Raw genomic sequence first — 14,820 nt, 5'->3', positions numbered from 1 at the left:
CTTTCGACACTGTTTCTCACCCTGTCCTCATCAAAAAGCTGGGAGACTGTGGTGTCGATGCCCACACAGTCAAATGGGTCGCCAACTGGTGGGAGGGCCGCACCCAGAGAGCGGTGGTGGACGGGTTCTTCTCGACCTGGAAGGACGTGGGCAGTGGGGCTCCGCAGGGCTCGGTCCTCGGGCCCGCACTGTTCAACATCTTCATCAGTGACTTGGATGAGGGGGTAGAAAGCACCCTGTTCAAGTTTGCTGATGACACTAAGATGTGGGGGGATGTGGGTGCACTAGAAGGGTGCAATAGGCTACAAGCTGACCTTGACAGGTTGCAACGGTGGGCGGATGAGAATAGGATGGGGTTTAACACTGATAAGTGCAAGGTGTTGCACATGGGGAGGAAGAACCGGCACCACACTTACAGGTTGGGGAACTCCCCTCTTGCCAGCACGGAGACGGAAAAGGATCTTGGAGTCGTCATTGACTCCACGATGAACATGGGCCGGCAGTGTGGGGAGGCAGTCAAGAAGGCCAACCGTACCCAGTCATGCATCCACAGATGCATCTCGAGCAGGTCCAGGGAGGTGATCCTCCCCCTCCATGCGGCACTGGTCAGGCCGCAGCTGGAGTACTGCGTCCAGTTCTGGGCGCCACACTTCAAGAGGGACGTGGACGATATGGAAAGAGTTCAGAGGAGGGCCACTCGTATGATCAGGGGTCAGCAGGGCAGGCCTTATGAGGAGAGGCGACGGGACCTGAACCTGTTCGGCCTCCACAAGAGAAGGTTAAGGGGGGACCTTGTGGCCTGCTACAAACTGGTCAGGGGGCATCAGCAGGTATTGGGGGAGTCCCTGTTCCCCCGTGCGCTCCCAGGAGTGACCAGGAATAACGGTCACAAGCTGGTGGAGGGTAGGTTTAGATTAGATATTAGGAGGCGCTACTTCACAGTCAGGGCGGCTAGGGCCTGGAACCGGCTTCCAGGGGAAGTGGTGCAGGCTCCTAGCCTGGGGATTTTTAAAAGGAAGTTAGATGAGCACCTTGCCGGGGTCATCTGACCCCGGTGCTCTTTCCTGCCAAGGCAGGGGGTCGGACTAGATGATCTACCTAGGTCCCTTCCGACTCTAGCTACTATGAAACTATGAAACTATAAGGGGCAGGGGTGTACCTCTCTCTGTTAAGAAAAGCTACACGTCCCTGCAAGCTGATGTTGGTGACCAGGGTAGACGACTGGAGACCCTCTGGGTTAAAATCCATGGGGAACACGGCACAGGAGACACAACGGTGGGAATCTACTACAGACCTCCCACCCAAAGTCCTGAGTTTGACTAGGAGCTCGCTCAGGAGCTGGCTGAGGCTGCATGCTCCAGGACCATGGTGGTCATGGGTGACTTCGATTACCCGGACATCTCGTGGGAAGATCATTCAGCAAAATCCAAGAGGTCGCAAAGCTTCCTCTCATGCGTGGATGACCTCTGACTCAAGTCTGTGGGCCAAGGAGAGGCAAAGCACTGCTCGACCTGGTACGGCTACAGGGAATGACACCTAAATCGGTGACCTAGTGATTGATGGGAAACTGGGTGACAGCAACCACAAGCTGATCACCTTCACCATCCGCCATAAAGCTGGCAAGTCAGTCAGCAACACAGAAGTCCTTGACTTCAGAAAAGCCAACTATGACAAGCTCAGGAGGCATGTCAGTCAGGCCCTAAGGGACCATGACCCCAGGGACAGAGAAGTTCAAGAAGAGCGGCTGCTCCTCAAGGGAGAGATCCTCAATGCACAAGCTAAGTCTGTTCCATCTCGGAGGAAAGGCAGCAAGAGGGCTCAGCAGCCCCCCTGGCTCTCCAGGGACCTAGCAGACCTCCTGAGGCTAAAAAGAAAGGCCTACAAAGGATGGAGGAAAGGATTCACCTCCAAGGAGGATTATTCTGCACTGGTCCAGTCCTGCAGGGAGCAAACAAGGAAAGCCAAGGCTGCAACTGAACTCCAACTAGCTTCGAGCATCAAGGACTATAAAAAGTCCTTTTTCAGATATGTGGGGAGCTGGAGGAAAAGCAAGGGCAACATTGGACCCCTGCTGAACCAGATGTGACAACTGACACCCAGGAAAAAGCCAACCTATTAAATGGGTACTTTGCATCTGTCTTTCACCAGTCACATGGGATGCCCATGCCCGCTACGGGACAGGGAGGTCCGGGTGAGGGAGATCCCCTGCCCTCCATCAATGCTGACCTTATGAAGGAACACCTTGAGAAGCTGGATACCTTCAAGTCAGCCGGCCCTGACAACCTGCACCCCAGGGTACTCAAGGAGCTGGCAAGCGTCATAGCCCAGCCCCTGGCACGGATCTTTGAAAACTCCTGGCGCTCTGGCGTAGTGCCCAAAGACTGGAAGAAGGCCAATGTGGTGCCAATCTTCAAGAAAGGGAGGAGAGTGGATCCGGCTAACTATAGGGCCATCGACCTGACTTCTATCCTGGGGAAGATCTTAGAAAAGTTTATTAAAGAGGCCATCCTTAATGGACTGGTCAATGCCAACATCCTAAGGGATAGCCAGCACAGGTTTGTTGTGGGTAGGTCTTGCTTAACCAATCTCATTTCCTTCTATGACCAGGTGACCTATCACCTGGACGAGGGAGAAGAGATTGATGTCATATATCTTGACTTCAAAAAAGCCTTTGATCTGGTGTCCCATGATCACCTCTTAGCAAAACTGGCCACTTGTGGCCTTGGGTCCACCATGATCCACTGGCTGGAAAGTTGGCTCCATGGTCAGACCAAGAGGGTTGTGATTGATGGCAGTCACTCATCATGGTGTCCTGTGATCAGTGGGGTCCCCCAAGGCTCTGTCCTGGGACCCATCCTGTTCAACATCTTCATTAATGATGTGGACACTGGAGTCAGGAGTTCGCCAATGACACCAAACTTTGGGGTAGAGCATCCACACCAGAAGACAGGTGGGTGATCCAGGCTGACCTAGACAGGCTCAGCAAATGGGCAGACAAGAACCTCATGGTGTTTAACACCGAAAAATGCAAGGTTCTCCACCTTGGGAAGAAAAACCTGCAGCATCCTTATAGGCTCGGCAGTGCTACGCTGGCTAGCACTACAGAAGAAAGAGACTTGGGGGTCATCACTGACCACAAGATGAACATGAGCCTCCAATGTGATGCTGCGGCTAGCAAAGTGACCAAAATGCTGGCTTGCATCCATAAGTGCTTCTCAAGCAAATCCCAGGATTTCCTTCTCCCCTTGTACTTGGCCTTGGTGAGGCCGCAGCTGGAGTACTGCGTCCAGTTTTGGGCCTCACAATTCAAAAAGGATGTGGAGAAGCTTGAGATAGTCCAGAGGAGAGCCACGCGCATGATCAGAGGTCAGGAAAACAGACTTTACGATGACAGGCTGAGAGACATGGGACTCCTTAGCCTGGAAAAGCGCAGGCTCAGGGGGGATCTGATGGCCACCTATAAGTTTATCGGGGTGACCACCAGGATCTGGGGGAACATTTCTTCACCAGAGCGCCCCAAGGGATGACGAGGTCAAACAGTCACAAACTCCTGCGAGACCGTTTCAGGCTGGACATAAGGAAGAATTTCTTTGCTGTCCGAGCCCCCAAGGTCTGGAGCAGTCTGCCAGCGGAGGTGGTTCAAGCACCTACATTCAACACCTTCAAGAGCAAATTGGATGCTTATCTTGCTGGGATCCTATGACCCTAGCTGACTTCCTGCCCTTTGAGCAGGGGGGCTGCACTCGATGATCTTCCAAGGTCCCTGCCAGCCCTAATGTCTATGAAACCTATGAAATCTAGCCTTCTCTGTTCCACAGCTTGAAAGTTTTGCTCTTTGGCGACAGGAGACACAGTTGCATCTTTTATCTAGGGAGTTCTGCTCAAGATTTCCTCTCAAAATGCTGCAGTCAGGATTACTCATACCCCACAAGCACCATAAGTATCTAAATACATCAGAAGCTGTATCCACTGCCTGGTGACTGAGACCTTTGGGTTGTTCGACACTGTCCTAACCACTGGGAAATGAACGGTTATAACAAGTAACCTCAGAAAGCCACAACCGAATACCACGCATACCACGAGATGAAACCCCAGCCAAGATCGCGCTGACCAAGGGGCAGGAGGACTAATACGGGTAAATGATTACCTTAGCCTATACAGCAAGCCACCTCAAAGCCTTGCAATTTTTTTTCCCCTTTTCCTACACAAGTGAAGTTATTTCATTTACAAAACCTGCTCTGCCGTTTCAGATCCAAGGCTGGCAGGCTCTCCCCTAAGGAGGGCACACGCACGTACATAAATTTCTTTTAAGGCATCAAGATCAACCTGGTGAAAATTAAATATTAAAATGGTCCACAGATGTTATCCAATTTCACCCACCATTGCTATCGGGGATAAAAAGAATCTATATTCTGTTTGAACTTCCACTGCGAGCTGCATTATGTCAATTATTGATGCTGCGATGAGGAGGGAAGTTATGTGGGGCAAGATTTCATCTCGTGAATTGAGTTTGGTCTTCCGATGGCAGGGCAGCCTTGCTGGGGAGAGCAGGACTGGCAGATCAGATACAGGAGCTAACTGCTGTCTCTCCTTGCTCTCTTAATTACTTTTAAAAATAAATAATGTTGTCTTGAATCTGAGCAAATAAAAGGCACCCAGTGACAAACAGCCTCCCAGAAGATTTTCGGTGTGATCTCTGGAACCTCCTTGTCCTCCACATATCCACAGCCAGGTAGCCAAAAAGGGAACTAACTCTCTTCTTCACTACAGGTACATTAGCCCCTAAATCTACCATGCCAGCTCTGGTGGAAACGTGTTGGCTGAAACCAGTGAGGCATGAATTCCCCCTGCCTGGGCTGCAGAATTTAGATGAACAGAAGCACGTGATCCTCAGGAGAACAAGGGCACACGCTGCTGCAAGCCTACCCAGTAAGATCCAACACATCCCTTACTGCAGGGCTGGGTGGCCAACCTGGTACAGGCAGCCTGGGTGGGTGGTGGGCTGCAGACTGGGGAGGAGACAGCAGCAGATCAGACAGGGAACAGAAAGCAGAGCAGCAGATTGGACAGGGGACCAAAACATAAGGTTGCCCCCTGAAAGGTAACACAAGTGCACATTGATTTCCACTGTAAAGAAGGGGGAATTCGAGCTGCTAACTGCAGGTTATTATTCATCCCTCTGGGATCGACTGAGCTCGAGATGCACGAACAAAACCTTGCCCCGATGGCTATTTATACAGTGCTGTCTGAATACATTATGGGTGAAGATGCCTTCACCTGATGGAAGCAGCTTTCTGTGTAATTGGAAACTTCCTCCAAGCTATTTGCGACACTAATGGGAGGATCCCGGCGAGAGTCGGATGCAGTGGGTACCTCGCATCCACATGGTAAGCAGTGGTAAGAACAGCCCCGGCTGGACAGCGAGCGGTCAGTCTCATCACAAGCCGCATCATGATTTCTTGTGTATACAAGAAGTTCTGCAGCTGTGCGAGTGCTGCGCTGGAAAAAATGGCCTCCGATGGCTCTGCCGGATACGCCTGCTTACACGGGCGTGGTAGCAGCTCGATTAGGAACAAGCGAGTTGACCAAAGGACTGTATTAATAATGGTAGTGCAGGAGAGATGCTGTAGCCATGATGATCCACAAATTCTATGCAATTCTTAGGGTGATCCCTTTGATCAGGCCCACTCAAGGAGATGTCACTGTGTAGTCTGGCTTCTTTTTATAAATAAAAAATATCACCCTAAGAAATCCTTGCCTCCATATTTATAATGGAACAACAAATGGACATGGCAAACTCCATGAATGATAACTGTGTGTAAGAGTGTTACATACATGTGCACCCTAAACACACACACACGGAAGGAGAAAGCTGAGGGAGGCTGACAGGTGTATAAAACCATGACAGGTGCAGACAAAGCAAAGGGGGAACTGTTATTCAGCCTGTCCCAGGATTTCAGAGGGTGCCTCTGAAATGAGCAGGAGAAAGGCTTAAAACTAACATCAGAAAGCATTTTTTTAAATAAGGTCACAGTTAACTTGTGGAACCCACTGCCGCAAGACAGAGGCAGAGACTATAGCCAAGGTCAAAGAGGGACTGGGAAAATTTGTAGAGGAAGTTCCTTCACTAGCTACTACACAGAGCACTCAAGGGATGTATCCCCTGGCATTTCTAAATCAATGAGGGAGGGTCTGGCATGGGACAGATCACTTTAGATACAGCCTGTCCGTACACCCACACTCTAAAGCATGCACTCCTGCCACTATTGGAAACGAGATACAGGCCTGTATGCACTATTGGTTTGACCTCGTCCAGCCCTGCTGATGTCCTTATTAAAGTATTTTTTGTGGTGTGGTAAAGGGATCGTCCTCACAGAGCAATACAAGTCAGCATGAGCTGTGGCTTAGCTTGCTCCTCAACTCTGCACGAACACATCTAAAGAGGCTCCTGGAAAACTCCCACACAATTCTTCCAACAGCAAAGTGCAATTAAGGCATCAAGCGACCTAATTGCATGTCTCTTCGCTCTGAAGGTCCACTACAGACCTAACTGAAGTGATGCATCTCTCCTTTAGCCAAGAGGTGGGAGAGCTGCCTTCTGTCAGGTAGCAGCCAGGACCCCAGGTACATCCTCTGCAGAGCAGAGGTGTCTTCAGCAATGGGTAAAGCTCCCTGCCCCTCGGATGCTGCTATAAGTGGTGCTAACAGGCCAGTTACATTTCAGCCATGCTAATGAGGCTCTAACTGCATTCTCCTAAGTGCTGCCAGAAAGGAAGCCAAACAGCTCATTAGTGCACTAAAGAAGCAGAAAGCCTGCTCGCTTCTAAGGGACAGGCTATTGTATGTCTGTGATACTCAAAGCGTCTGCCGACAGACTCCTGGAGGACTGGGTTTTCTGTGCACCGGCCATTTCAGACTGCAAACCCGTCCCTCGCAGAATGGCTGCAAACAGACTCACCGGAAGGCTCTGCGGGAAGAGCACACGTAAGTAAGCAGCAGTCTATTCACAGGGATGTTTGAGGAGCAGGATCTTCGCTGTCAACTGCTGCATTTCCAAGATCCAGGAAGGGGGAGTTCGAGAGACCCTACTTTGAAAAGGCTTCATCCCTCCCATTGGAAGCAGCTATGCTCAAACTGCTCCAGGGAAAAACGGCTTTAGAGTCTGCGGCCAGACCAGACTGCAAGAGCCTGGAGATGAGAGTTAATCTGAAGGCAGCTCAAAACTCAAGGCTGGGATTAGCTCTGACAATACACATGCTGGATAGGATGTCTTTAGAGCCACTGGATGTTTTACACCTGATGCATGCTTCCACTGGCAGAAGGATGCACTTCACTGACACGCTGGAAAGAAAGAGAGCAAGTCATATTTTGGCAGCGGCCCAGAGGACGTGTAGGCAAAACAGAAAAATCTGCACTTTGAACCTCTGGCCTGCTGCGAGCAACCTGAACTGCCGCATGGCTCGGCATTCCCGTTCATCCGCCAGCAGCTGGAGCAAAGCAGGTATTAAGAGAAAAGCCTATGCAACACAGCACGGAGGAACTCAAAACTACCTGGGAAACAGTCAAATATTTCCTCTCTGATGCAACACTCACCTGCTCGCTGAGTTTCATATGTATTTTACCTTTTTTAAAAGCCGAAGCTTTTTAAGCAACGCTGTCAAGCGCTCCGTGTGTGAAAAGGCTGAGAACGCTGGAAACCTCTGACTGCCATGATGTCCAGTACTTCTCTCCAAGGTTGGCAGTGAATGTTATTAAGTACTTTTCCCCCTAAAAATACACAATAAACCCCTGCTTGGAGCCAAAGCAGCCCAGATGGTGGTCAAGTACGGATCAACACAACAACACACGGCTGGAAAGGTGATAGCTACACTCTGTGGACAACCAACTTCCCATCCGCAGGCCAACAAAGAGCTGTTAATTTTTGGTTGCTACTGAAACTGGGTTGGGACCCAGAGGTGAAAGGCTCCCAGGCCTCTTTTGCCTTTTCCACACAGGCTTTGATCTCTGAGAACAGAAATCTATCAGTTGCTGCCCCCACTTTTAATCAATTCAGTAAAAAAAAAATTCACATGCACACACACAAAGATACATACATATGCATGCACACATGTATGTATACACATGCTTCCAGAGTCTTAGCAAGGCATTGAGAGGGGATTGGATAGCAGCCTTCAACTCCCTGGAGGGTGGTTTGAAAGAGGATGGAGCGGGACTGTTCTCAGTGGTGGCAGATGACAGAAGGAGCAATGGGCTCAAGCTGCAGCAAGGGAAGTTGAGATTGGATATTAGGGAAAACTGTTTCACTAGGAGGGTGGTGAAGCACTGTAACAGTGGTGGACTCTCCATTCTTGAAGGTGCGTAAGACCTTGTTAGACAAAGCCTTGGCTGGGATGGTGTAGTTGGGGCTGGTCCTGCTCTGAGCAGGGGGTTGAACTAGATGTGACCTCCTGAGGTCCCTTCCCACCCTCATTTTCTATGAGCCCATGATTAAAGGCCCTTACAATCAAGTCTGAGAACAGAGAAGCATCTTCTGAGCAAGCTCAGAGGATCAGGAGACAGATTGGACAGCTAAATTCATGCTCTTTGTACATGCACCCAAGCACGGAGCAGACATGTGTTTTGCTTTATAACCCTAAGGCTTCTCTTACCAGCTTCTGCAACAAGCTGAGTGTATGTGAAGCAATGAAAAAAGTCTGGGAATCTGGCTTCATATTCTGACAGCCAAGAAATCTCAATGCTATTTATCTCAACACTTCCTGAGACGCACGTTATCTGGCTACCGGTGCTTGACTGACAGTGGAGAGAGCAGCTCAGTCCATTCAGCCAATGTGTTAAATGACTGGCAAACGAGGTGGCTCTGACTCCAGCAGGCATCCCCCTTCATCTCAAGCCAACTTCAGACTGCTGTCCAGGAAACTACAAATCCCCTAGCTCTTCCAAAATAGACTTCTAGTGTCATTCATGCAAGGCACACCCGTAAACAGGCATCTGACAGGCAGAAGACGCCCAAACGGACAAGATTTAAACCCATTTATACTCGGATACATCAGTGAGGTTGCTGCATAAAACCCAACCTCGCTGAACCCAAGAAAAAAAACGTTTTTGAAGTGATTTAGTAAAATCAGCGCAACTCCTTAAATTGAAACAAAATCCACAGACAAGTTTCCATTGGCTGAGCTAAGTACACACAGGAAATTCAATATCTGGGTGAATAAAGTCTTATCCAAGCTACAAAGGTTTGGCACCATGGCTAAATTTGACTGGGGAGTGAGAGAGAGAGAGAGAGAGAGAGAGAGAGAGATCACAGCCCTCTGCTGACATATCTATGGGGCCAAACTTACAACCAAACACATCTGGAAGGATTCAAAATGTTGCGCAGTAATGCACAGATAGCAATCCATAATGGTAGATTTTAAAACCAGATCTAAAGCTAGGTAAAGAACTCACACCGTAGGTAGGAACTACTTTCCTTCAGTCTACCTTAACTGGCTGAGGATAACTTTCCTGGCTTTCTTGCCAACACCAAAGTAACTGATAAGAATTTGGTGCTTAATTTTTATTGACAGAAGTAACAGAATTCCAATGGCAAAGGAAACGGTAACTACAGATTATACAAAGTGTGCTTTCATATTGGCATTAGGAGGGCCATACCAAAATAATGTTGGAGAAACATCTATGTACCTCTGTAGCTGGCAGATCTGTTTCTCTTCCCTTTTTAGTGACAGCAAGGATTTTAGTCATGAATATATGCCATCAGAACCATCTTTACTGTGAATCTGCAACAAAGGGAGCATATCTACACGTGCATTTATGCTGGCTTCAATTTACTGCACAGTAAACTACTATGTAATAACAGGAATAGTTCAGCATCTCCAGGTGCAGGCGTTAAAGCACGCTAACACAGTGTGTGGACTGACTTGGGACTAAAGTTAGTGCATCTGCACTAACAGAAACTGCCTTGTGAACAGCCAGAAAAGCCTCAAGCAGGCAGGAGCATCCGCTCTTAGGATCTGCGCATGCATTACTGAACTGTAACTAACTGGACATACATTTGATACCTGCATGATACAGGTAACAAATTTATGCTGAAGTCAGCATAAGTCACCATATTTACTGCACAGTATGGGTGTGCACACGTAGACATGTGCCTGTACAGTGCAGTCATCTTCGTTAGACGTCCAGGAAGGCTTAATGGTTTGTAGATTGGGACTCTGCATCAGTCTGCTCAGCTGGAACCCCAAATAAGATATGCTCCTCTTCCTGCTGTCGCTGTTCACATTTTAATTTTGAATGGTCATAACCACAACCAGCATCATCAGATGCTGCTGGCGTTTCAGCATCTCACTGGGCATGGAACAGAGCAACTCCATCCATGTCTTACTATCTGGTTGTTTCTGATCTGTGGCTTGTTTTCTACTTATCATGAGCCGTTCTGGATAGGCCGGGATATACTTCTACTACTATACGGGACAGAAGACGCTTCTGCAGGCTTAGCTAACCTCGTTCCGAGGGGTGGGATAGCTGTGCCAGCACAGAAACGTGTCCGCTAGGGGGCTCCAGGGCCACAGCTACAGCGGCAGCAGCTCTGTAAGGCAGAGAAGCCTGAACTACATCTAATGACCCATTTGCTGGGAAAAGATCAAGCGAGTCAGGCTGCATGACATGAGAGGTGACCAGGTGGGGGAGAGCAGAAGGAGCCGAGCTGTTTCAGGGAGAGAGAAGAGGAGACTGGGCAAAACAGAGCTCCTGTCTGCACGAGAGAAAAGCAGGAGGTGGTGGTGGTAGCGGGCATGGCAGCGTAAATTAACTGCCAGAGGGAAAAAAGACGGGCTGATCGGTATGAGCCGCACCAGGCAGGGGGAATCCCCTGCACACCTCGTATAAAGCCAGACAGGAAAGGGCTGTGGCACAACTCCGGGTGACCCACTAAGCCTAAAGCAGGCAGCAGCTTCCACTGGTGTGGCAGCCCTTCCTGGCCCTCCCAGAAACAGGCATCTGAGGCAGGCGCACCTTTGTTTCTGGGAGGAGCATGGGGGGCTGGATCAGGAAGAGCTGGCACAGGTGACCTGGTGAGGCTCCTTCCAACACTGTGATCCTAGGCGCGGAAGCTCCTGCCTGCTTGAGGCTTATCTGGTTGTTCACAAGGCAGGTTCACCTGGGTGAGAACCACTTAGCTCAGCTCTGGCAGCACAGAAGTGACTCCTGACTGTGCTACCAAATTAAAAGAGCTAAGAAGGTGCCCTGAACCGGACTAGACACTCCTGGAGGTGTCTATACAAACCTCTCAGACTGCTATGTTCCAGGGCAAGGACGGCCTTTCTATGCATCTGTACACTGCCAAGCACAACACGGCCTTAATCTCTGACTGAAGCTTCCTACACCCTGCCAGGACTCCAATAAATATTGCCATGAAGAAAATCATGTGCAATTGAAGTGACTGATCGCTTGTCTGCAAATGGGTTCCTCCCCCCTCCCCATCTAATTTCTTCCTTCTTTTACAATGTTAAAAAACTGTCAAAGATGTGAATAAATTAAAATATTCTGTCAAAGTCAGTATCACGGCGAGGCAAATTAATAGGCTCAGGCAACAGAGAGAAGTTGAGCCTCAAGACAGATTTAAAGGAGAATAAGCCAGCAGCAATGAGGCAGGGAGAGAGAAGTGAACAGCAACAACGCACACATCCTGGTGCACTACAAGGATAAAACAGGCCTCCAACAGGAGGATCCCTGATCTGCTGGGAGCTAGGCCAGGCAAAGGAGCTCTGAAGTGAAAGAAGCTGCCTTTGAAGGGGGGTCGTCCTTCTCCTGCCTCCAGAGAGTCTTCTACTGCTGCCTGAATGATGCCAGCCAACCTAGACAGCAACATATTCCCGGGCAGATACAGGACTTTGAACACCGGGGTAGGGATGGCAGATTACCATCATGTATAGCACGACACATTCTTCTCCAGTTTTCTACTGAAACATGCACCCATATCCTAAATTATACATAAAGTTTAAAAAAACGCAACAAACAAGCAAAAAAAAGTCAAATATTGTTTCATTAGTCCCCGAGTTGTTAGTTAAATGTACATCTTTTATTCAGATTCATAAAACAAAAATCTTGCCTTCTTGAGCATCTAGGCAGTGCCTCTGATAACTCAGGTGTAGAAATGACTGTCAGTGAAGTAATATTACTCCACCCAAGTTAAGGTTTTGATCTAGAGCTCAAAACAGTCTGCAGAGCTGTGAAACAGAAAGAGGCATTCCCAGGAAGGGCAGACAGACAGCAACATGACAGAAGAAAGGTTAGTTTGAATGGTTATCAAGACCATTAAAAAGGAGAGGAGGTCGTTAACACCTGTGGAGTGGAGTGATTAGCAGGAATCAGGAGATGATACTGAGCTATGCAGACAACTGACTCTCTTAGCAGTGCTCAAATGGAAGCGTGGCTGCCCCTCTCAAGATGTTGGTTTTAAAGTTTGGGTGAAGCAGGAATCAAAGGGGGTGCAACTGCACTACTGCACCCCCCTGGATCCTGCAGTGAACATACTGTCCTCGTTAAGAGTCGTAAGGAAGCAAGGATTAAAGGTGCATAAGCAAATGATCAGCCTGAGAGAAAGTGGCCAATCAAGGTACCAAGAGCCACAGGCCCAAAGATGTGCGCAAGCAGATGGCAACCCTTCAAGCTACATGGACCCGCTCATGACACTGGTCAGAAAAAGAGCTTCACCAGCTGAACCGTGCTAGCCATCTCAACGCATGGGGGTCACTGGAACCCTAGCCCCACTGGAAAACTGACAGATGGGGACTGAAAAGTAAGTGTTGGTAGCAAACAGCTGCTTTCTGGAGAGGGTGATGTGAGGACAAGTCTCCAACATCATGTCTGGAGCTACCCATAAATCTCCCCTAATGGGGAACAAAAGGTAAAGGCAGAATGCCTCGGACCAGCTTGTATCTCTGCATCATCACCCCCCACTCGTTAGAGCATTCGCCTCAACAGATAAGGACCACCCTAAGGTGAGGCTGAGCCTTAGGTCACACCAACGCACTACACCAAACCCATTAGCTCTCTTCTAGCTATCCTGTAGCCAGCCTTGCAAAAGGCAGAGGTTAGGACTGCAAAGTCTGCACTTTCTTGCGCCAGGCACTCTCTTGAGCAAGAGAATTAGATCAAAAAAGGAAAGTGTCCTGAAGAAGAACAATAAGCTCCACTCTGATGAACAAATAGAAGGGAGTTTAATTAAGATGGAATCAACCAATCATACTTAGAGAGACAGCTACGACTGCAGCCCCGAGAGGTTAAAAGGGCCCCATAATTTGTCCACCTGGCAAAAAGATTAAAAATTGCAAATATTAACACCAACCCCCGACAGTTCCACACGTTACTCCTGGAGCGAACGGTGGGGTAAGGCCGTCTGTCCGCATTTACCCATACTGAGTCATTACTGACTGCACCTGGATTAGAGGGAACAAAGCCAGGCATAAAGAGCCGGCAATCCACACCCCGACTGTGGCAGGCCAGTAACACGTTAGCTTAAGTCTGTAATCATGAGCCCAGCTATTAATGCACAAGAATCTGCACTGCCGGAGGGACAGAGCAATCCAGCCTCCAATCCAGCAAGACTACGGAGAGTACTGAGCAAATACCGTAAGAGGAGAGAAGGATTAAAAACAGTGCCAGCATTGCATGCAAAATGCTCTCAAACCAGGCTCCGGTACACCTGGCAGATACGGCTGCGGCATTTGTGAATTCTGACGCGTGCTACAGGACAGGATTCAGCCCACTACCAATTTCCAGGAAGGACGGGAAGAAAACTGGCTGAAAGATGAGGGAGGGGAAAAGACCATCTTCTTCATGCTTTCCCCTTTCATCTCTAAGATGTGGGGAGGGGTAAAGGGGACCATCCCCACATTTCTTCCCAGGAGTCAAGCAAGTAAATTCCAGGTCAATCAGGTTTTCCTAGCTGGCTACTGAGATCCATGCAGTGCTTGAGGCCAGCATCATGAGGACACTATCAAATAGCAGGGTGTGGGTTCAAGTCTCCTCATGACCTTGCTGGCAACGGGGTGGTGCTTTTGCACTGGTCTCTGGCTAGCAGATAGAGCTTGGTGGCTGGCAGGTGGCCGACAAACCTCTGAAGCCCAACACGTCCCACCTTTGGCGCAGGGACACCGAGAGAGACGCATCTGCCAAACAGCAGGCAGCATTCAACATTTTGCTACTGTGAGATCCTAGGATGTGTGATAATGGGCGGCCTAGACCCAGACCCAGATCTACCCTGGCACCAGGACGTACAGCCTTGTTCTAACAGAGAAGAACATTATCTCTTCATTTCCTAATCTCCTGAAACACAATGAACTGGCAATTACTTATTCAAATTAAAGGGTAGGAAACCGCACTTTAAACAGGAATTAAAAGTTCACAACCAAAACACTGTATTGTAAGGTTAAATTAATGATCGTGCTATCAGAGAATATCAAAGCAATACATGCAATAAAAAAGAGTCATCACCCTCTGATTTAAAGAAGAGAGGAGATTAGACTCCATATCCCAGATCCTTATGGGACTTAAACCCAGAGGGTCCTGACTAGAGGTCTTGCCCCTTTGCTCAGGGTCAGACTGACACCATACTTGGGGTCAGGAAGGAATTTTACCCCACAGTCAGATTGGTACAGATGGGGATGGGGGGGGGGGGGGGCAGGGGGGACCTGCCTTGCTCCACAGCAGATGGCATAGCCCCTGCCTGGGATCTTTCCAGGGTATATTAACAACTTTTGCAGCAGGAGGATACTGGCCACCATGGACCCCCAGCATTACCTGGGACAGATCTGGATGTTA

General features: G+C 49.0%; 1 protein-coding gene across 2 annotated transcripts in view; it reads right to left on the bottom strand.

Annotated features, from left to right (window-relative positions):
* The window catches only part of ARHGAP35 (Rho GTPase activating protein 35), a 105,146-nt gene that overhangs the window by 32,233 nt on the left and 58,093 nt on the right, over positions 1-14,820 (bottom strand). The window lies entirely within an intron of this gene.

This window comes from Crocodylus siamensis, chromosome 6 (genome assembly GCF_052110815.1).
Source record: "Crocodylus siamensis isolate JL-2025a chromosome 6, ASM5211081v1, whole genome shotgun sequence".
In the NCBI taxonomy this organism is placed as follows: Eukaryota; Metazoa; Chordata; order Crocodylia; family Crocodylidae; genus Crocodylus; species Crocodylus siamensis.
The sequence above is the reverse complement of the archived record's forward strand: the minus strand, read 5'-3'. Positions and strand labels throughout refer to the sequence as shown.